This window comes from Triturus cristatus, chromosome 4_1 (genome assembly GCF_964204655.1).
Source record: "Triturus cristatus chromosome 4_1, aTriCri1.1, whole genome shotgun sequence".
Taxonomy (NCBI): Eukaryota; Metazoa; Chordata; class Amphibia; order Caudata; family Salamandridae; genus Triturus; species Triturus cristatus.
This window is the reverse complement of record NC_140585.1, coordinates 959,205,423-959,230,581: the sequence shown is the minus strand read 5'-3', so window position 1 is coordinate 959,230,581 and position 25,159 is coordinate 959,205,423.

The following is a 25,159-nucleotide window of genomic DNA, read 5'->3' as shown; positions in this document are numbered from 1 at the left end:
ACGTACACGGGTGGGGGTAGGACTCGAACATACAGGGGTGTACATGCACGGTGGTACGACACGTACAGGGGTGGGGGTACGACTCGAACGTACTGGGGTGTACATACACGGTGGTACGACACGTACACGGGTGGGGGTAGGACTCGAACGTACAGGGGTGTACATGCACGGTGGTATGACACGTACAGGGGTGGGGGTACGGCTCGAACGTACAGGGGTGTACATACACAGTGGTACGACACGTACACGGGTGGGGGTAGGACTCGAACGTACTGGGGTGTACATACACGGTGGTACGACACGTACACGGGTGGGGGTACCACTCAAACGTACTGGGGTGTACATACACGGTGGTACGACACGTACACGGGTGGGGGTAGGACTCGAACGTACACGGGTGTACATACACGGTGGTACGACACGTACACGGGTGGGGGTAGGACTCGAACGTACTGGGGTGTACATACACGGTGGTACGACACGTACACGGGTGGGGGTACTACTCGAACGTACTGGGGTGTACATACATGGTGGTACGACACGTACACGGGTGGGGGTAGGACTCGAACGTACACGGGTGTACATACACGGTGGTACGACACGTACAGGGGTGGGGGTACGACTTGAACGTACAGGGGTGTACATACACGGTGGTACGACACGTACACGGGTGGGGGTACGACTCCAACGTACAGGGGTGTACATACACGGTGGTACGACACGTACAGGGGTGGGGGTACGACTCGAACGTACGGGGGTGTACATACACGGTGGTATGACACGTACAGGGGTGGGGGTACGACTCGAACGTACTGGGGTGTACATACACGGTGGTACGACACGTACACGGGTGGGGGTAGGACTCGAACGTACAGGGGTGTACATGCACGGTGGTACGACACGTACAGGGGTGCGGGTACGACTCGAACATACAGGGGTGTACATACACAGTGGTACGACACGTACACGGGTGGGGGTAGGACTCGAACGTACTGGGGTGTACATACACGGTGGTACGACACGTACACAGGTGGGGGTACTACTCGAATGTACTGGGGTGTACATACACGGTGGTACGACACGTACACGGGTGGGGGTAGGACTCGAACGTACACGGGTGTACACACACGGTGGTACGACACGTACATGGGTGGGGGTAGGACTCGAACGTACTGGGGTGTACATACACGGTGGTACGACACGTACACGGGTGGGGGTACTACTCGAACGCACTGGGGTGTACATACACGGTGGTACGACACGTACACGGGTGGGGGTAGGACTCGAACGTACACGGGTGTACATACACGGTGGTACGACACGTACAGGGGTGGGGGTACGACTCGAACGTACAGGGGTGTACATACACGGTGGTACGACACGTACACGGGTGGGGGTACGACTCGAACGTACAGGGGTGTACATATACGGTGGTACGACACGTACAGGGGTGGGGGTACGACTCGAACGTACTGGGGTGTACATACACAGTGGTACGACACGTACACGGGTGGGGGTACTACTCGAACGTACTGGGGTGTACATACACGGTGGTACGACACGTACACGGGTGGGGGTAGGACTCGAACGTACAGGGGTGTACATACACGGTGGTACGACACGTTCAGGGGTGGGGGTATGACTCGAACGTACACGGGTGTACATACACGGGTGGGGGTTCGACACATACACGGGTGTACATACAGGGGGGGTGTACATTCACGGGGAGTACAACTCGACCGTATGGGTGCTGGGGGGAGTGCTGGGCGCGTATGTGGGCACATGTCTCCATGGTTGCAATGGGAGTTCGGTGCGGACGGTGTTTTTACCATACGGTTGTCAGATCGGACGCACGGGTTGGATCGTGATTCCTCGGTCGGACTTCACTTTTCACATTTGTACGGTAAATCGTCCGAGGACGTGTCGGACACATTTTCCGACCCGAGGACGTGTGGGGAATAATTCCCAAGGCGGTTCGTATGGACTTTTTACCATGCGAATCGTGATTGCCAGTTTGTACGGCACTTGTACGATTTGTACGGTAAAAAGACCGGATACGAGTCGTACGGGGAATTTTTTTAACGGATCGTGATCGGCACCTCAGTGTCTACAGCATAGGATGTGCTCTGTGCCATTGTCCCCTGGCACCATGTATATTTACGTAACGTGTTCTACAAGTGTCCACTGTACAGCCTGACCTAATTTTCCTCGTTCATACTCACGGTGGCCAGTGCCTGTGTGTCTTGTTACAATTATCTGATGATGGCCATTTGTAAATGAGATCATTGTACAGGCGCACATGGGGTATTTTGGGTCCAATATGGGTTTCTGGCAGCCCATGTGTATTTCTCCCAGACTAAGAGATGCAAGTGCTTCCTGTGTCTCATCAAATTGTCGCATGTAGGGGGTGGTTGGTGCGGGCAAGGCCTACATGTCGACACCTGAAATCTCATTGCTCGGTCTGGCCAGTGTGTGATGTTTGTCTGGACATACACTCAAGGTGCAGTGTCCCATTCATGTTGGGCATGTTTTTAAGTATTACCTTTGCAGCATGTGCCTCAAGTTCATGGAGATGGTCCCTGCTCATCCCTAGTTACCGCAACGCTGTGTGGTGCAGATGCAGTGCTGGATTGGCCACAGAGCCTGGCTCCTCTGTCCAAATCCATATCATGTCATTTGCAAATGTGTCATGCTCTCCATAGTTTCTCAGTGGCATGGTGGGTGAACCAACTGTGTGTTGCAGGGCCTATATATGTACCTTGTATTGTAGATGTTACTCATCTTTCATTTCAGGCTATGCACTGTAACCTATGTAGATTTGACTCATGTGACATATGTATACAGGTGTCTGATTAATTCCTGTTTATTCACCTTGCCCACAGCATCGTCGGGGGACACGGATGGAGACACCGGCACAGACCGTGCGGAGGGACCGGGCACCAGTGCCAGCAGTGACATCTTAGCTGGCACATCGAGTGGAACTGAGGCCGAGGGGAGTGAGCTGGAGGACCTGTCCACTGCCACCACAGAATATGAAGCTGACGGGTCCGAGGCTGAGCTCTCCGAGGGGGCGGAGGCTGCTCCAACAGCTGACAGCAGAACAACATCTCTCCCCGCCCCCTCCATTGCCATCACCGGCCTCCCACTTGCTCGTGTCCCTTCCTGGCGTGCTAGGTCACCACGTGTCTCCTTCCTGCCAGGCACCGCACCCCCTGCCCCTGTCTCCACTGCTGCCACCAATGCCGAGTCTGTGGACATCCTGCGGCAGTTGCAGGTTGGTCAGGTTGCGATGCTTAATGTCCTCCATGGCCACAGCCGAGTGCTCAACAACATGGAGGCATACTTGGAGGGCATTTCAGCATCGCAGGCTGACCAACGCAACTTGCTGCGGTCTATTGACTCGACACTGACTGCAGCAGTGGATCTCCTGCAGCACTTCGTCCCACCCCCTACCCATGCCCCATCCACACTTCCCACTCCCATGCCTGTCCCACGTACACCCAGACGTCAGCATGCACACACCCCACCAGACACAGGCACCACACCAGCAGGGAAGGCAAAGCGCACACCTCCTGGCACGCACACACAGGGTGAAGTAGGCACACCCACTGGGTCGGGGGGGAAACGGAAGACACGCAGCCAGAGTGGGAGTCCACATTCCTCACGACCACCACCCTCCAAATCCACTCCCCTCAGCTCTCCTGGCCAAGAGTCGGACACAGGGTCAGTCCTGCCCAGTCTGTCCATCAGCCCCAGTGTGGCACCACCCCGCAAGCGGTGGAGGCAGGACACCGGCAGGGGAGTTGAGTCCCCCCCTGTCCACCACACCCCCCCAGTAGCACTGCGACCCATCCCTCCAACCCCCCCCCTCCTTGGGGCCTGTGGTTCCTTCGGGTGCAGGGGAGACGCTGGGCGACCTGGCAGTAGTGTGCAGTGCCGTGCTCGAATCCACCTTTGGTGCTGCCCCACCCCCTGTGTTGGAGTCGTCCGTCCCTGCACCCACAACACCTCCCCTTGCCCCTCCTGTCCCTGCGGTGCCTGGTCCTTCCCCCCAACATGATGCCCCCCCCCCTGTGGAAGACAAAGGAGTCTGACTGTGCAGGCAAGCTAGGGAACACACGTACCACTGTGTCCCCCATCCGGATTGGAGTCATGGACTGCCCTATGGGCCTTGTATATATTGACATTTATGATGATTATTACTTACATCCTGCTGAATAAAGCCATTTGTTTTTTCCTTGGAACACTACTGTTTATCTGGTATTGCTGTTGGTGGACCAGCTCCATGATTTTGAGTGGTGATAATGTATTGGGTGTGTGGGAAATGTAGTCTTGTGCTGGTCATAGGGTGGACCCTGGTATCTGTGTGCCATCACAAGCTGTTGGCTACATTACTTTGTTCATGTAAGCAGTTACTGCATGGTGAAATCGTCCCAAGGTGTGTTCCTTCCTCTGTGTAACCTGACATCTTCACTGCAGGGTGTTTCCACTATGTGGTGCTGAGCTGTGTCTACATCAGCTGGGTGTGTGACGGACTCCTTCAACTTTGCACATGCATGCTGAGCGATGTCTCCACCTGCATCATTCGTGGCATCCTTGGTGGTCACTGTACTTGTGTATGTAGACTGTTGACATGACTTCATGTGGACATGTTCTCTTTTAGGCGCTATGCATGTGTGTACTCCCAGCCTCGCACACATGAGGTACATGTACTGCAGGGTCTCTGTGCACCTGGCTGACATTTGTGGGCATTGTATCTGTGGCTACTCCACCCTTTGCGTTCCATGGGCACTGCTGGGAGGACTCTGCACCCACCCCTCCTGCGTCTGGGCACTGCTGGGAGTGATAGGCACCCACCCCTCCTGCGTCTGGGCACTGCTGAGAGGACTCTGCACCCACCCCTCCTGCATCTGGGCACTGCTGGGAGGACTCTACACCCACCCCTCCTGCGTCTGGGCACTGCTGGGAGGACTCTGCACCCACCCCTCCTGCGTCTGGGCACTGCTGGGAGGACTCTGCACCCACCCCTCCTTTGTCTGGGCACTGCTGGGAGGACTCTGCACCCACCCCTCCTGTGTCTGGGCACTGCTGGGAGGACTCTGCACCCACCCCTCCTGCGTCTGGGCACTGCTGGGAGGACTCTGCACCCACCCCTCCTGCATCTGGGCACTGCTGGGAGTGATAGGCACCCACCCCTCCTGCGTCTGGGCACTGCTGGGGGGACTCTACACCCACCCCTCCTGCGTCTGGGCACTGCTGGGAGGACTCTGCACCCACCCCTCCTGTGTCTGGGCACTGCTGGGAGGACTCTGCACTCACCCCTCCTGTGTCTGGGCACTGCTGGGAGGACTCTGCACCCACCCCTCCTGTGTCTGGGCACTGCTGGGAGGACTCTGCACCCACCCCTCCTGCGTCTGGGCACTGCTGGGAGGACTCTGCACCCACCTCTCCTGTGTCTGGGCACTGCTGGGAGTGATAGGCACCCACCCCTCCTGTGTCTGGGCACTGCTGGGAGGACTCTGCACCCACCCCTCCTGTGTATGGGCACTGCTGGGAGTGATAGGCACCCACCCCTCCTGCGTATGGGCACTGCTGAGAGGACTCTGCACCCACCCCTCCTGCATCTGGGCACTGCTGGGAGGACTCTACACCCACCCCTCCTGCGTCTGGGCACTGCTGGGAGGACTCTGCACCCACCCCTCCTGCGTCTGGGCACTGCTGGGAGGACTCTGCACCCACCCCTCCTGTGTCTGGGCACTGCTGGGAGGACTCTGCACCCACCCCTCCTGTGTCTGGGCACTGCTGGGAGGACTCTGCACCCACCCCTCCTGCGTCTGGGCACTGCTGGGAGGACTCTGCACCCACCCCTCCTGCATCTGGGCACTGCTGGGAGTGATAGGCACCCACCCCTCCTGCGTCTGGGCACTGCTGGGGGGACTCTACACCCACCCCTCCTGCGTCTGGGCACTGCTGGGAGGACTCTGCACCCACCCCTCCTGTGTCTGGGCACTGCTGGGAGGACTCTGCACTCACCCCTCCTGTGTCTGGGCACTGCTGGGAGGACTCTGCACCCACCCCTCCTGTGTCTGGGCACTGCTGGGAGGACTCTGCACCCACCCCTCCTGCGTCTGGGCACTGCTGGGAGGACTCTGCACCCACCTCTCCTGTGTCTGGGCACTGCTGGGAGTGATAGGCACCCACCCCTCCTGTGTCTGGGCACTGCTGGGAGGACTCTGCACCCACCCCTCCTGTGTATGGGCACTGCTGGGAGTGATAGGCACCCACCCCTCCCGCGTCTGGGCACTGCTGGGGGGACTCTACACCCACCCCTCCTGCGTCTGGGCACTGCTGGGAGGACTCTGCACCCACCCCTCCTGTGTCTGGGCACTGCTGGGAGGACTCTGCACCCACCCCTCCTGTGTCTGGGCACTGCTGGGAGGACTCTGCACCCACCCCTCCTGTGTCTGGGCACTGCTGGGAGGACTCTGCACCCACCCCTCCTGCGTCTGGGCACTGCTGGGAGGACTCTGCACCCACCCCTCCTGCGTCTGGGCACTGCTGGGAGGACTCTGCACCCACCCCTCCTGTGTCTGGGCACTGCTGGGAGTGATAGGCACCCACCCCTCCTGCGTCTGGGCACTGCTGGGGGGACTCTACACCCACCCCTCCTGCGTCTGGGCACTGCTGGGAGGACTCTGCACCCACCCCTCCTGTGTCTGGGCACTGCTGGGAGGACTCTGCACCCACCCCTCCTGTGTCTGGGCACTGCTGGGAGGACTCTGCACCCACCCCTCCTTTGTCTGGGCACTGCTGGGAGGACTCTGCACCCACCCCTCCTGTGTCTGGGCACTGCTGGGAGGACTCTGCACCCACCCCTCCTGCGTCTGGGCACTGCTGGGAGGACTCTGCACCCACCCCTCCTGCGTCTGGCCACTGCTGGGAGGACTCTGCACCCACCCCTCCTGTGTCTGGGCACTGCTGGGAGTGATAGGCACCCACCCCTCCTGCGTCTGGGCACTGCTGGGAGGACTCTGCACCCACCCCTCCTGCGTCTGGGCACTGCTGGGAGGACTCTGCACCCACCCCTCCTGTGTCTGGGCACTGCTGGGAGGACTCTGCACCCACCCCTCCTGCGTCTGGGCACTGCTGGGAGGACTCTGCACCCACCCCTCCTGTGTCTGGGCACTGCTGGGAGGACTCCACACCCACCCCTCCTGTGTCTGGGCACTGCTGGGAGTGATAGGCACCCACCCCTCCTGTGTCTGGGCACTGCTGGGAAGAGTCTGCACCTACCCCTACTGCATCTGAGCATGTACACTCCATACATACACTGTTGGGGTGGGGGTACGCTCCATACATGCGCGGGTGTGGGTACGGTCCATACATACACTGGTGTACATACACGGGTGGGGGTACGGTCCGTACATACACTGTTGGGGTGGGGGTACGCTCCATACATGCGTGGGTGGGGGTACGCTCCATACATACGCGGGTGGGGATATGGTCCGTACATACACTGTTGGGGTGGGGGTACGCTCCATACCTACGCGGGTGGGGGTACGCTCCATACATACGCAGGTGGGGGTACGGTCCGTACATAAACTGTTGGGGTGGGGGTTACGCTCCATACATACGCGGGTGTGGGTATGTTCCGTACATACACTGTTGGGGTGGGGGTACGCTCCATACATACGCGGGTGGGGGTACGGTCCGTATATACACTGTTGGGGTGGGGGTATGCTCCATACATATGCGGGTGTGGGTACGTTCCGTACATACACTGTTGGGGTGGGGGTACGCTCCATACATACGCGGGTGTGGGTGCGGTCCGTACATACACTGTTGGGGTGGGGGTATGCTCCATACATACGCGGGTGGGGGTACGCTCCATACATACGCGGGTGGGGGTACGGTCCGTACATACACTGTTGAGGTGGGGGTATGCTCCATACATACGCGGGTGGGGGTACGCTCCATACATACGCCGGTGGGGATACGGTCCGTACATACACTGTTGGGGTGGGGGTACGCTCCATACATACGCGGGTGGGGGTACGCTCCATACATACACGGGTGGGGGTACGGTCCGTACATACACTGTTGGGGTGGGGGTACGCTCCATACATACGCGGGTGGGGGTACGCTCCATACATACGCGGGTGAGGGTACGGTCCGTACGTACCCGTGCCCACGCTGTGGAATGCTTGTGCGGCCCATACCCAGGCCTTTGGCACATGGGTACGGGCCGTACCGCCATTGTTGGGGTGACATGGGTGTGGGCGTGGTATGACTCGTACCCACGCTCTTAAGGCGTGGGTACGGTACGTACCTGTATTGTTGTGTTGCCGGTTCGCGTCGTCGCCCACTTCCGTTGTGGCGGACGCTGGCATTGCTGGACATGCCCCCACCCCCTCGAAGTGACCAGGGCCTGGAGGTCAGGTATGTCCAGGGCATGTGTGCTGTGTGACTTGGGTGGGGGTTTTGTGTCCTGCCCCTGCCCCCCCCCCCTTTGCCCCTGGGTGTTGTTCTGACCTTCTGCGGCGTCTGCGTCGGTACCTGTAGAGGAGGTCGACTGCTATGAGGGCCGGGATGACACGTAGGTTCGGGTCCATGTCTGTCCATCGCGTACAGGTGCTCCTTGTGCGCGTTGTCCTGATTTCCCGGCAGTTTTTGGCTGCCGGAAAATATTCTCCGTGCGGGATGACGTCGGTGCGAATCGTACTTCCTGGTTCGTGGAACGCAGGCTGCATACGTCCCGACGTCACGTCGGCGCTTTTCCGGATGTTATTTGTATGTTTAATTTCCTCGTTTGGTGTTTTGTACGAATCGTACGGAAATAGTGTTTCCGTGCGAATCGTACTTGCATGTTTGTAAAGTTTTACAACCGGGTACGAGTCGGACAGAGAAAAGCCTCCGTCCGACGGTTCGTACCCGGTTTCTCCAGGATCCTAATCGGCACCTATGTGCAGACTGAGGCATTCGCCGTGCCAGGTACCAGTTTGGGACTAGGTTTTCAGGAAGTCACTCTCAGATGGCCCATCTTAAAAAGCAAATGTGTTGGCTAGTTTGTTGGGCCCGTCTTGGCCCAGTGACCAAATGAAATGGCCCACAGTCTAGCCCTTCCAAGCTGGTCCATCTGGTAGTGCCAGCCTTCTCAAAAGGCTGGTCCAACACTGCCGCGTACCCAATGCACATGACATGAATGTCTCCTGGATACAGCCTTCTATTGTGCTTGATAAGGACAGTGTTTACCCAATTACACTGGGCTCAGTGACCACAGCCCAAGGCAATGGAAGAGGCTTAATGAGCACTGGAAACAGAATGTGGTCTAAACCACTCTTTGTGCCTAATCCCTTAACCCATGCAAGCTGGGAATGTCTTCTATCCAGGCTAAGGAGAGGTAAGGCTCATGGATCTCTGACATATTATCGAAAGACACATTATCGAACTACAAAAATTTCGCAACAAAAATATCGACATCAAATATAGCGATATTGTATACTTAATTAAACAACTACACTAATATCGACACAACAATATCGTAATACAACTATATCGATCACAGAAAAATCGCACACATCAATATCGCAATACTAAATATCGACATAAATAAATAAACATACCACATGTAAAAAATATCGATAATCAAAATATAGACATCAATAATATCGTTTTTTGACATATATCGACAATTCTAATACACGTAAAACCAATACTTTAAACAACATAAATACAATATTTTCCTAAAACATACATTTTCTTATTATATTCTACTTAAACATAAATATAAAATATATAACAATATAAATATTTAACAACATAATAAAATAAAACAAAAATAATTATCAAATAGGCATTTCGAACATATTCTACAAAATTAATACACATTATAAACAATGATTTTCTATATAATTATTTAAAAGCCTCCTGCTTTAAAAAAAATTATACTCTTAGTTAGCATTTTCCATAAAAGGAAACCAATTAAGTAAAAAAAATTCAAACCATCCAATAGAAAGGCCACATACAGAAAGAAACCCATCACCTTCAAGAAACAATTTAAAATCCACTATATAAACCAATAAAAACAAGTCTTCTACTGTGCCTTAAACCAAAGCATTGAAAGAAGAAGAAACTCTGCTAAACATAAGAAACCTAAATCCTACTGCACTTCTAAAAACGTAAGTGAATTACCTTTTCTAAGTAAACCGCCAAATTAAACTAAAACACTAATTTCTCTTTACTCTAAAAACTAACTAACTTATATATTTCATCTCTTTATATTTCCACTACAGATATTACTCTAAACAGCTAAAGAAAACCTAGAACAAAAACAAAGAACATCTTCATTCAAATACAACAAAAAACACTTGGTAAGTATATATAAAAATTAATAATTTTTGCTATTTTCATTTAAATATATAAAGTACTATTTCATATATTTTCATATACATTTTTTCCAGATTTCTAACACATCACAATGACAGAAGGAGCCCAATTTATATCATCGCAGAAAGGAAAATTCCTATCGTGTTACATGGGTTACACATACACCCAAGAAAAGCAGACTGGACTAAAAGTGAACTGGAAGTGTTCAAAATATTATTCAAACAAATGCTATGTTCGAGCAACAACAAGAGAAACAACTGTACTATATAAGAGAGAGCATAATCATCCACCCAATATCTCTGAAATAGAAGTAAGATCAACACTTGAAAATATAAAAGAATTAAGCACTGGTTCACAAACTGCTACAAGTGTTATCCTAAAAGAAATATTACCTAAAGTGCCCGAAGAAGCAAGAGGCCAATTACCATCAATTGCTTCTATGAAAAGAACAATTGCTAGGACCAAAAAATCAACCACAACAACAATACCATCACCTAAAACTTTTCAAGATATCATCATTCCACCAGAATTAACTATCACCCACAATAATGAACCTTTTATTTTGTTTGATAACAAAAGTTCAGAAAAAAGAATCATAATGTTTGCTACTGCAAACAATATAACTAAACTCCAACAATGCCAAACATGGATGATGGATGGCACCTTTACAATATGCCCAAAACCATTCTACCAGCTTTACACAATACACGGTCAATATCACAACACTTGCATACCTTTAATCTATGCACTATTACCTAACAAACAAAACACAACATATAATGAAATGCTAGGAAAAATAAAACAAGACTCAAACGATTTTTCCCCTCAAACAATTATCATAGACTTTGAGCAAGCCATGATAAATTCCATTCTAAAACTGTACCCACATACATCTATCCAAGGATGTTACTTCCATCTAAACCAATGTCTATGGAGACATTTACAAAAATCTTCACTAAGTGTAGAATATGCCACAAACATAACTTTTGCACATCAAATAAAACTTCTAACAGCCCTAGCTTATGTACCAACCACAGATGTTGCAGAACATTACAATCTTTTATTAGAAAGTCAATTCTACCAGCAAAATGAACACAAGTTATCTCCCCTCTTAGATTATTTTGAGGATACCTGGGTGGGGAGACTACACAGATCAGGCCATAGACGTCAGCCAAAGTTCCAAATACCTTGGTGGAATGTATATCTAAGTACACTCAACCAACAATCCAAAACTAACAACGCAGTCGAGGGCTGGCATAATGCATTCCTAACTTCTACTGGAAGAACAACTCCAACACTACAAAAACTACTAATTTCCATACAAAAAGAACAAAGTTACCAAGAATTAAGAATGCAACAATCTGTCCTACAATTAAAACCAAAACAATCTAGACAAACTACTCAAATGTATAATTACCTACAACAACAGGTACAGCTATACCCTTCCACAAGAGGACTTGAGTACTTAAATATAATAGCTAAAACTCTCCTCTAAATCATTTCAACAAATTAACCCACAATTCTACTAAAACAACTATCACAACATAAAGAAACCACTTTATTACATCAAAAAATTAATTATTTTGTCTAAAATATATAAATAATTTATATATACATATATTTAGACAACATAATTAAACAAAACAAGTACACAACAACAATCATAAAAATACAATATTTTCCCACCCACAATTAAAATATTTAAATCAACTTACCTGTCTGGTTGCTCCAATACGATAATTACATTTCTTCCAAATAAATCCAGGTAGTTCAAAATCCATAGATATAAAAAATAAACCCAAATAAAATGGAAAAATACAACTGTTTTTCGAAAAAATCGTATAGGCAAAAAAATGACAATCCAATAACCATAAAAATCCCGAAAAATATTAAAAAGATAAATAACCGCTCCTGGAAACCCGAACAATAAAGGAAGTGTAAAATAAATATTAGTAAACACAACTAATACACACTTCCTTTAAAAAAAAACGGATTTTGAAAGAAATGAAAATATCTTCTCCGTAAAACCTACAAAAGAGAAACAAACATTCCCACCCACACACAAACACACATAATGCACCGAAAAACATCACTACAAACATTATTCAAACACTATAAAACTTTAACACACATAAATAACAAAACAGTAACTAAGCCGCAAACGCGGAACACAACGTAAATTATAAAATCGTATACAAACTATTACTAACACCCTAACTTCTAAAACATCACTCCACACACACTTATTACAACAATACTACTTCCAGAAAACACTTAAAACTATTTAATAATAAAGAAAATAAATCTTACCTTCTCAAACGCGAAACAGCTCCCAACCGCGACCTGGATTCTACCAAAATAACCCACAACAACAGCGAGCGGTTACTAAATCAAAGACCCAAACAAACATAACAACTAAAAAAACACCAAATAAATATCCAAACTATTTATTTAACATTACACATTACTTTAAAAATTAGTAAAACATTTGAATAAAATACTAAAAAAGAATACCTATTTATTTTATATACGTGAACATTCTTTAAAATTATTTAACTTATAATAATGAATATAATAAATTAATTATATTTACTAATATAATAATAAAAATGTATATATTACACAAAAAAAAATATGAACATGATATAATTAATTTATTGTATCTAGAACATAACAGAACTAAAAATAAAATAAACAACTGTTATAACATGTAAAAATTATCAATATTAATTATCTAATATTAATATTTACAATTAAAATATATTAATCAGATATTTCAAAACATACAATTTCTTATAATTTCAAATAAAGTCTACAAATATTTACAGTATACAATATAAATTAAAAAAATTTAAACAGCTGTAAAAATCTGAAAAAAAAATTGTTACATTTTTTTTTCTGTTAGTATATTAATGTATAAAATATACATTACAAAAATTGATATCCATTATATTATATTTCTTACAATAATACAAATGTAAAATACTAATTATTTTATTACATGTTTATTTCAATGATTTAATTGTGAAAATATGCCTACTAATAAACAATATTTTCTCTGTAATCAATATACCTTCCAATAACTATAAAAAAAAATGATATTTTCCTTTGCACTGTTTAATACAAAAAATTTCAAGCTGCATTCTGATGTGACTTCTATGTTTTATCCAATAAAAACTAAAATCTACAGAATTATTTTAAATTAAAACAAACTAATTTAACTATTCCTATTCAACTCTATATTTAATGATAATAACTGCTGTTTAACAAACTTAATTAATTTACTACTCCCACTAGACACTTAACTTAATTAATTTACTATTCTCACTCCAGTCTATATTTAATTAGAAACACTGCTGGACACTGAAGTTAATTAATTTACTATTCCCACTCCAGTCTACATTTAATTAAAATAAGTGCTGGACACTGAACTTAATTAATTTACTATTCCCACTCCAATATATATTTAATTAGGGTAGGTGCTGGACACTAACCTTAATTAATTTCCTATTCTCACTCCAATCTATATTTAATTAGGGAAGGTGTTGGACACTGAACTTAATTAATTTACTATTCCCACTCCAGTCTATATTTAATTAGGGTAACTAGTGGACACTGAAAATAATTAATTTACTATTCCCACTCCAATATATATTTAATTAGGGAAACTGCTGGACACTAAAATTAATTAATTTACTATTCCCACTCCAACCTATATTTAATTAGGGTAGGTGCTGAACAGTGAACTTAATTAATTTACTATTCTCACTCCACTCTATATTTAATTGGTGTAGGTGCTGGACACTAAACTTAATTAATGCACTATTCTCACTCCAATCTATATTTAATTAGGGTAGGTGCTGGACACTGAACTTAAATAATTTACTATTCTCACTCCATTCTATATTTAATTGCTGTAGGTGCTGGACACTAAACTTAATTAATTTACTATTCCCACTCCAGTCTATATTTAATGAAGATAAGTGCTGGACACTGAACTTAATTAATTTACTATTCTCACTCCAATCTATATTTAATTAAGGTAGGTGCTGGACACTGAACTGAATTAATTTACTATTCCCACTCCAGTCTATATTTAATTAAGATAAGTGCTGGACACTGAACTTAATAATTTACTATTCTCACTCCAATCTATATTTAATCAGGGTAGGTGCTGGACACTGAACTTAATTAATTTACTATTCCCACTCCAGTCTATATTTAATTAAGATAAGTGCTGGACAGTGAACTTAATTAATTTACTATTCCCACTCCAGTCTATATTTAATTTAGATAAGTGCTGGACACTGAACGTAATTAATTTACTATTCTCACTCCAATCTATATTTAATTAGGGTAGGTGCTGGACACTGAACTTAATTAATTTACTATTCCCACTCCAGTCTATATTTAATTAAGATAAGTGCTGGACACTGAACTTAATTAATGTACTATTCTCACTCCAATCTATATTTAATTAGGGTAGGTGCTGGACACTGAACTTAATTAATTTACTATTCCCACTCCAAAATAGATTTAATTAGGGTAGGTGCTGGACACTGAACTTAATTAATTTACTATTCCCACTCCAGTCTATATATAATTAACATAAGTGCTAGACACTGAACTTAATTAATTTACTATTCTCACTCCACTCTATATTTAATTGGTGTAGGTGCTGGACACTAAACTTAATTAATGTACTATTCTCACTCCAATCTATATTTAATTAGGGTAGGTGCTGGACACTGAACTTAAATAATTTACTATTCTCACTCCAATCTATATTTAATTAGGGTAGGTGCTGGACACTGAACCTAATTAATGTACTATTCTCACTCCAATCTATATTTAATTAGGGTAGGTGCTGAACACTGAACTTAATTAAATTACTATTCTCACTCCAGTCTATATTTAATTGGTGTAGGTGCTGGACACTAAACTTAAGTAATATACTATTCTCACTCCAATCTATATTTAATTAGGGTAGGTGCTGGACACTGAACTTAAATAATATACTATTCTCACTCCATTCTATATTTATTTGCTGTAGGTGCTGGACACTAAACTTAATTAATTTACTATTCCCACTCCAGTCTATTTTTAATTAAGATAAGTGCAGGACACTGAACTTAATTAATTTACTATTCTCACTCCAATATATATTTAATTAGGGTAGGTGCTGGACACTGAACTTAATTAATTTACTATTCCCACTCCAGTCTATATTTAATTAAGATAAGTGCTGGACACTGAACTTAATTAATTTACTATTCCCACTCCAGTCTATATTTAATATAGATAAGTGCTGGACACTGAACTTAATTAATTTCCTATTCTCACTCCAATCTATATTTAATTAGGGAAGGTGTTGGACACTGAACTTAATTAATTTACTATTCCCACTCCAGTCTATATTTAATTAAGATAAGTGCTGGACACTGAACTTAATTAATTTACTATGCCCACTCCAGTCTATATTTAATGTAGATAAGTGCTGGACACTGAACTTAATTAATTTATTATTCTCACTCCAATCTATATTTAATTAGGGTAGGTGCTGGACACTGAACTTAATTAATTTACTATTCCCACTCCAGTCTATATTTAATTAAGATAAGTGCTGGACAATAAACTTAATTAATTTACTATTCCCACTCCAGTCTATATTTAATTTAGATAAGTGCTGGACACTGAACTTAATTAATTTACTATTCTCACTCCAATCTATATTTAATTAGGGTAGGTGCTGGACACTGAACTTAATTAATTTACTATTCCCACTCCAGTCTATATTTAATTAAGATAAGTGCTGGACACTGAACTTAATTAATTTACTATTCTCACTCCAATCTATATTTAATTAGGGTAGGTGCTGGACACTGAACTTAATTAATTTACTATTCCCACTCCAAAATAGATTTAATTAGGGTAGGTGCTGGACACTGAACTTAATTAATTTACTATTCCCACTCCAGTCTATATATAATTAACATAAGTGCTAGACACTGAACTTAATTAATTTACTATTCTCACTCCACTCTATATTTAATTGGTGTAGGTGCTGGACACTAAACTTAATTAATGTACTATTCTCACTCCAATCTATATTTAATTAGGGTAGGTGCTGGACACTGAACCTAAATAATTTACTATTCTCACTCCAATCTATATTTAATTAGGGTAGGTGCTGGACACTGAACTTAATTAATTTACTATTCCCACTCCAGTCTATATTTAATTAAGATAAGTGCTGGACACTGAACTTAATTAATTTACTATTCTCACTCCAATCTATATTTAATTAGGGTAGGTGCTGGACACTGAACTTAATTAATTTACTATTCCCACTCCAAAATAGATTTAATTAGGGTAGGTGCTGGACACTGAACTTAATTAATTTACTATTCCCACTCCAGTCTATATATAATTAACATAAGTGCTAGACACTGAACTTAATTAATTTACTATTCTCACTCCACTCTATATTTAATTGGTGTAGGTGCTGGACACTAAACTTAATTAATGTACTATTCTCACTCCAATCTATATTTAATTAGGGTAGGTGCTGGACACTGAACTTAAATAATTTACTATTCTCACTCCAATCTATATTTAATTAGGGTAGGTGCTGGACACTGAACCTAATTAATGTACTATTCTCACTCCAATCTATATTTAATTAGGGTAGGTGCTGAACACTGAACTTAATTAAATTACTATTCTCACTCCAGTCTATATTTAATTGGTGTAGGTGCTGGACACTAAACTTAAGTAATATACTATTCTCACTCCAATCTATATTTAATTAGGGTAGGTGCTGGACACTGAACTTAAAAATTATACTATTCTCACTCCATTCTATATTTATTTGCTGTAGGTGCTGGACACTAAACTTAATTAATTTACTATTCCCACTCCAGTCTATTTTTAATTAAGATAAGTGCAGGACACTGAACTTAATTAATTTACTATTCTCACTCCAATCTATATTTAATTAGGGTAGGTGCTGGACACTGAACTTAATTAATTTACTATTCCCACTCCAGTCTATATTTAATTAAGATAAGTGCTGGACACTGAACTTAATTAATTTACTATTCCCACTCCAGTCTATATTTAATATAGATAAGTGCTGGACACTGAACTTAATTAATTTCCTATTCTCACTCCAATCTATATTTAATTAGGGAAGGTGTTGGACACTGAACTTAATTAATTTACTATTCCCACTCCAGTCTATATTTAATTAAGATAAGTGCTGGACACTGAACTTAATTAATTTACTATGCCCACTCCAGTCTATATTTAATGTAGATAAGTGCTGGACACTGAACTTAATTAATTTACTATTCTCACTCCAATCTATATTTAATTAGGGTAGGTGCTGGACACTGAACTGAATTAATTTACTATTCCCACTCCAGTCTATGTTTAATTAAGATAAGTGCTGGACACTGAACTTAATAATTTACTATTCTCACTCCAATCTATATTTAATTAGGGTAGGTGCTGGACACTGAACTTAATTAATTTACTATTCCCACTCCAGTCTATATTTAATTAAGATAAGTGCTGGACAATAAACTTAATTAATTTACTATTCCCACTCCAGTCTATATTTAATTTAGATAAGTGCTGGACAATGAACTTAATTAATTTACTATTCTCACTCCAATCTATATTTAATTAGGGTAGGTGCTGGACACTGAACTTAATTAATTTACTATTCCCACTCCAGTCTATATTTAATTAAGATAAGTGCTGGACACTGAACTTAATTAATTTACTATTCTCACTCCAATCTATATTTAATTAGGGTAGGTGCTGGACACTGAACTTAATTAATTTACTATTCCCACTCCAAAATAGATTTAATTAGGGTAGGTGCTGGACACTGAACTTAATTAATTTACTATTCCCACTCCAGTCTATATATAATTAACATAAGTGCTAGACACTGAACTTAATTAATTTACTATTCTCACTCCACTCTATATTTAATTGGTGTAGGTGCTGGACACTAAACTTAATTAATGTACTATTCTCACTCCAATCTATATTTAATTAGGGTAGGTGCTGGACACTGAACCTAAATAATTTACTATTCTCACTCCAATATATATTTAATTAGGATAGGTGCTGGACATTGAACCTAATTAATGTACTATTCTCACTCCAATCTATATTTAATTAGGGTAGGTGCTGAACACTGAACTTAATTAAATTACTATTCTCACTCCAGTCTATATTTAATTGGTGTAGGTGCTGGACACTAAACTTAAGTAATATACTATTCTCACTCCAATCTATATTTAATTAGGGTAGGTGCTGGACACTGAACTTAAATATTATACTATTCTCACTCCATTCTATATTTATTTGCTGTAGGTGCTGGACACTAAACTTAATTAATTTACTATTCCCACTCCAGTCTATTTTTAATTAAGATAAGTGCAGGACACTGAACTTAATTAATTTACTATTCTCACTCCAATCTATATTTAATTAGGGTAGGTGCTGGACACTGAACTTAATTAATTTACTATTCCCACTCCAAAATATATTTAATTAGACTAGATCATGTACACTGACCTTAATTAATTTACTATTCCCACTCCAATATGTATTTAACTAGGGTAGGTGCAATATAAAAATATATATATAAATATATAAAAAAAAAAATCAATCATTATTTCACATTTTTAATAAAACACTCCCCACCCTTATCCTCTACAAATCCAACTCCCCAATCCGAAAAGTATAAGAATATGTAAAATTCGAATATATTATTATAACTAAAAAATTACTCAATATTACAAATTTTATTAACTTTTTTTAAACACTCCCCACCCTTATCCCCTATAACCCAACATCCACCTCATAAAATTAAACATAAAACTTGAAATTTATTTCAATTTTTGTAAATCAATTTTATAAAATATTCCAACAAAATAATGGTTAAACACACCCCACCCTTATCCACTATAACCCAACATCCCACTCCTAAAAATAAATATCAATTTTTTCTATATTTCTAACTTAATTTTATTAAATATTCCAAAATAAATAAACAGTTTTAAAACACTCCCCATCCTTATCCCCTATAACCCAACATCCCACTCCTAAATTTATATATAAAATTCTAAATTTAATTCAAAATTTCTGAATAAATGTAAAAAAATATTCCAAAATTAATAAACATTTTTAAAACACTCCCCACCCTCATCCCCTATAACCCAACATCCCGCTCTTAAAATTAAATATATAATTCAAAATGTAATTCAAATTTTCTTAAATAAATTTTAAAAAATATTCCAAAATAAAGAAACATTTTTAAAACACTTAATAATACAATAATAATACAGCATTTTGTAGAGCGCGAACAGCTACCTCACAAGGAGGTGTCCCGGCGCTGAAGACCGCTGGGGAACCCGTCCTGGCTTTCCCTGTGAGATGGTCCCTTTCTGGGTGTCTCCAAGGTGAAACCAGGCATCCCCGGCGTCTGTGGGGGGCCGTTGTAGAGATGAGGCAAGCTTAATGCCCAGAGTTGCCGAGTGTGTTCCTGGTTAGAGTAGGTACCGAGGCGAGAATTAACGAGTCCGTTTTTTGACCCTGGTCCACAACCCTGCCGCGTCGGGAATTGAACCCTGGTCCCTGGCCGAATCTCTGCTTACGGGTCAGCCGCCTCTAACCAGTGAGCCACACCTCTCTACGACCAGTGAGCCACACCTCTCTACACTTCCCACCCTTATCCCCTATAACCCAACATTCCGCTCCTAAAATTAAATATACAATTGAAAATTAAATTCAAAATTTCTAAATAAATTTTATAAAAGATTCCAAAATAAATAAACATTTTTAAAACACTTCCCACCCTTATCCCCTTTAACCCAACATCCCGCTCCTAAAATTAAATATAAATTTCAAAATTTATTTCAAAATTTCTATTTAAATTTTACAAAATATTACAAAATAAAATAACATTTTTAAAACACTCCCCACCCTTATCCCCTATAACCCAACATCCCGCCCCTAAAACAATAATATTATATACCTTTCAACAATTTATACAAACAAACAACTTAAAAATATTAACTAAACATACAATAACAATATTTTGACATGTCGATATTCTTACTAACGATATCACTTACATCGACATATAATTAAAAAATTAAAAAACGATATTTTTGATATCGATATTAATAATTTCGATATTTTTTACATTAGATATTTTTTACTCGATATTTATGTCCATCGATATTAAAAAGTCGATATTTAGACTGCTCACCAAGGCTCATAGCATGACTTAAGTCTTTCTGAGCCACACTGCCTGCTGGCCAAGGGGTGTGTTCTGTAGCCACACTTCAGACCTTCGCCTCACACACACACACATCATATGGCATTTCATTGTGTTCAGTATATATTAAGCGCTGGATGTAAGCTTTATCCCTGCCCTACTCCAAGGTCCTTTACCAGCTGTGTTCTCTGTGTATAGCCTTTGTCTCTCCGTGGTTTTTAGACACACCCTATCTCCTTTTGACAGGTGCTCCCTGGGCATGGACTTACACCGTAGACAGAAGGCACTGAGCACAGGATGTGCCTTTCAGCCAAGCCATACGACTAATGCCTTCCCCCAGTCTCTGCTTACCACCGGGTGTAATTTTCTGCCATGTCCTGTGCTTTTGTGATATCAAGACCCACATTAAGCTTGGGAATCATGTGCCTTGTCTTCTCCAGTGTGAGAAGGTAGGAGGATACAGCAAAAACAATGCCTTAACTCATGTCATATCTTAAAATAAGAGCCTCAACATGTTTTTAAAACCGTAAATTTCGTCATGCTGGGAGTATCCATTTTATCCTCCCCTTCACGTAGACTGGGCAGAAGAACAGAGTATGCTCCAAGGTTTTCTTGCTGGCACCACAGGAGGGGCATGCCCACCTATCCCGTTCATGTGGTTGAGTCCAACCTGAGGTGAAGGAGAGCAAGGGAAGGGCGCCATATCGAAACTGGAGGTATAGTTTACTAGCTGCCACAGGTTCAATCTTGTCGAGGAACCACTCCGTCTTAAACTCATCCTTCACCAACAAGAAAGGATCAGTTAGGGGGCTCAGGGAGGGTTGTGACTGCATTAGGTTTATTGTGTACTGTCCATAACTGGCTTGGATGGTATTCTTACTAATAGACCCCGCTGTCATCATGTCTTCCCTAAAAATCCCATTACCCAACTTTCTCAGTATGTCTCTGTTGTATTGAATCCATGGGATTTTGTCAGAACTTGGCACTCCCAAGATTTCTTCTAAACCCTGTCCGATGATATAAGCTCAGGAGTGGCCCAGAGCCTCCTCCAATAGAGGACTGGTCTCAACCCTATTCCTTCTGAGGTTGACTGAATACTCATATCTAATCTGGGTTGAAGCAATGGGTTGCTGACAGGGAGGCCTGTCAGCTGGAGCAGTAGTCAATTTCCCACTAGAGTAAGGGCAGTTGCAACCTTGTGGCCCCAGAGCTCCTCTCTGTAAAGGGAAGCCCCCAAGGCCTGTTTTTTATAAATTTGCAGTGCCAAGGAAATTGGCCGGAATTTGGAGCTTCTCTGTGCTTTTAACAACCCCTAAGTATTTTGCTCGAGTTTAAGTCTGCATCTATCAATGTGGCGACACCAGTCCAGCTGCTCAGTAAAAATCAATCCTAGGTACTCAAAAGTGTGCACATGCTCCAGTGAGGAGTCTTTAATCTTTGGGTTGGGTTTAGTGGTGTGACAAGGATTGAGTACCATGTATTTTGTTTTTGTGATGTTGATTTCCAGTCCCCTCTTGGTGCAAAAAAGTGTCATCCGCAAACATGAGGCCTGGGACCCTGATGCCTGCGAGGTTTGGAGATTCTGCCTCACACCTGTTCAGGTGGTCAGTTAGGTCGGTAACATAGATTGGAAAATGGGTAGGTGCTAAAATTCAACCTTGCCTGACCCCTCTTGTGACAGTGAAGCACTCTGTCAGCTCACCTAATTGACTACACCTCACCTGTGCATAATTGTGCTCATGAAGTCTTATGATGTTGGCCACTAAATATTTAGGAATACCCATATAGTCCAGCACCTGCCAGAGCTTGGGCCTCAGAACCAGGTCAAATGCAGAACGATCTACAAACACCAGATACAACCTCCCGCCTCCCATAACCACCATCTTCCAGAAAATCTTTTGGAGGCAGAAGACCTGATCCACAAGCTGGTGCTGTTCCTAAAGCCAGCACTTCCTTGGCATCTAGCCATTCTTGGAAACTTCCTAGGATGATTCTGCTGAATGACTTCTGGGAATAGTCAATAAGGCTTATACGTCTATAATTAGATGGAAATGATGGGAAGCCTTTTTATATGAGGGAACGATTTCTGCCCCAGCCAGGTAGGCGAAATGGAGACCCCCTTCAATATAGCATTAAAACTGTAAAATAGGGACCTCCAAACGTCCAACTCACTGCGAAAGAGGTCACCCGGAATTTTAAGTAAATGCGCTCCATATGAGACAACAGCTACTTTAAAAGTTAACTCCTCACTGCGAGGATTCGGAACAACAGGCTGGTACTGAAACTCCAACACTATACATGAACTATACAAGAAGACTAGCACGGGTAGTCAGTGGGGCTACATCACAGTGGAAAGATTAATTGAATGGTGTTGCAGGACAATGCGGTGCAACCACCATTAGACAGCTATGCATTATCCAATAGGGACACCTATGCACTGATCTATACAATGAATGAAGGATACCGAAGCATCATTAATGTAGAAATTGATATGTCGGCTCCAACCTGTGAAGCTGCAAGGTGGGTATATGGGAAAAAGTTAAAATTGGTTACCAAACCAAACGATGTGTGATATGAATGGAGAGCAGTTTCTAGCTATAGTGTGCATCACATTATGTAAAGTGGCACAGAAATAACATGGTGGACAAACATACGAAGAGAAATTGGCCATCTGCATGTGCAAAAGAGAAGGCCAAAATTGTGATTTTCTGGCGCAAAGCCCCAAGGTGAAGTAACTTTTCATAATTCTGTTTTCATATGTATTCGCCAAGCAGTGCTATATATTACCTGCTCCTGGCCCATCAAAACATCCCATTGTTTAGGAGGTTGTTGGTATCGATGTAGGTAAGGTTGCAAGCCACATTTTTTAATAACATGCAACATTTACAACTACAGACCAATTGCTCTCAAATATGGCAGCTGATAGAATTTGGTCAGGAATTATTGTCATTCAAATGTTTTAGTCGTAGGGTGTCTAACGAAGGTGTTACTGTTTTTTAAATCTGCTTAAGCCTAAATTGCAACACCTTGGTCCACATGTACAACCCTTTTTAGTGGTCACAAATAGAGATTTGGGCCGTTTGCGACCGCTAAAAAGGGTTGCAGCATGTATCAACCCTAGTTTGCAAGTCGGTAACCTTTTACTGACTCGCAAAATAGGGTTTGCGAGTCACTATTAGGAAACGGCATGCCAAGTGCATGCATTCCTGCCCATGCTTTGTGCTCGACATGGCACTGTATTGTGATATCCAATTCAAAGTAGGCATGCCCCCGAGTTTTATTTTGAAATAGGTATTTTTCTATTGAGCTCTATGAGATTCAATCTTTGAAGTCTTGCTTACTAATATGACAACCTTGCACTCTTCTCGTACAGCAAAGCTAAAATCCAAAGATGCATTTTTATCAACTTCTAATGCTGTGTCTTCTGACTTCAAATTCTGACAGGTTTTTGTGTTTTTTGTTGATCCTCATCATTCTTTTGTCGTACACAGAAAAACGTGTTTAATACGAGGTGCATATAGAATGTTGCAAAAGAGAAATGTATGCAGAATATAAGTGAACAGTCGAATGAAACATTCAAACTCAATCATTTGCAGTTGTGAACTTACAGTTAAAACAGAAATTCATTGATAGTTTATACACTTGGTAAAATGGAAGATAGCTAGGTGTATGAAGTGAATGCTCATTTTCCCTTGATGATCTACCTTGAGGAACAATGTCAAGGGTTTTCTTTCCCACCCTGACCGCGGCCATTTTGTTTCCTTTTTTGGTAATTTGACACCGCCAAAATGTGGTGATATAAGGCTGCATCAGAGCTTCTGCCTACCTCTAAAGCATCAGGAGACAAAGTATGTTTTAGATTAAGTTAGACTTTGTTGTCGGTGGGAAAGTGGCTTGTGCTTTGATGGGTGTTCACTTCTTTGTCTCCTGGAAATAGTGATTGTACTGGTTCACAGACTTTCACTGCAAGAGTGTGGTTCATGTTCACTGTCACTTAGCTGAGTCCCTTCATGTCCCCTTGAAGATTAACGGATGATCTATCTGTTCTGAAAACTTTTCAGCTTGAGAAGGCATTCACAACACATGTACAACTTACAGGAGGTTTTGCGTATTACTTGCAAAAAAAGCCCGAGTTTGGGACGGGTGGCTGGGTGGGCGGAGGGGTGAGGGGTGGCATGGGGTCATGAAGGGAGGAGGGCAAAGCAAAAAATAATATATATTTTTTTTTAATGTACCTTCAACAGGTTGCGTCCTGAGTCGAGATCCTCTGCTTCAGGCACAGGCTCCCAGAATGCCCTGCAGCCAATCTCACATGACAGCAGCTTCAGTGTTGGCCTGAGCACCCTTCATTAGTGCCCCAGGACAGACTGGGAGTCTGGGCCTGCTCTCTCCAACTCCAGCAATGCAACTGGGGTTGGAGAGAGGTTCACTGCGCATGATGGTTTAGCTGGCCTAAGACGGCTGGCCAAA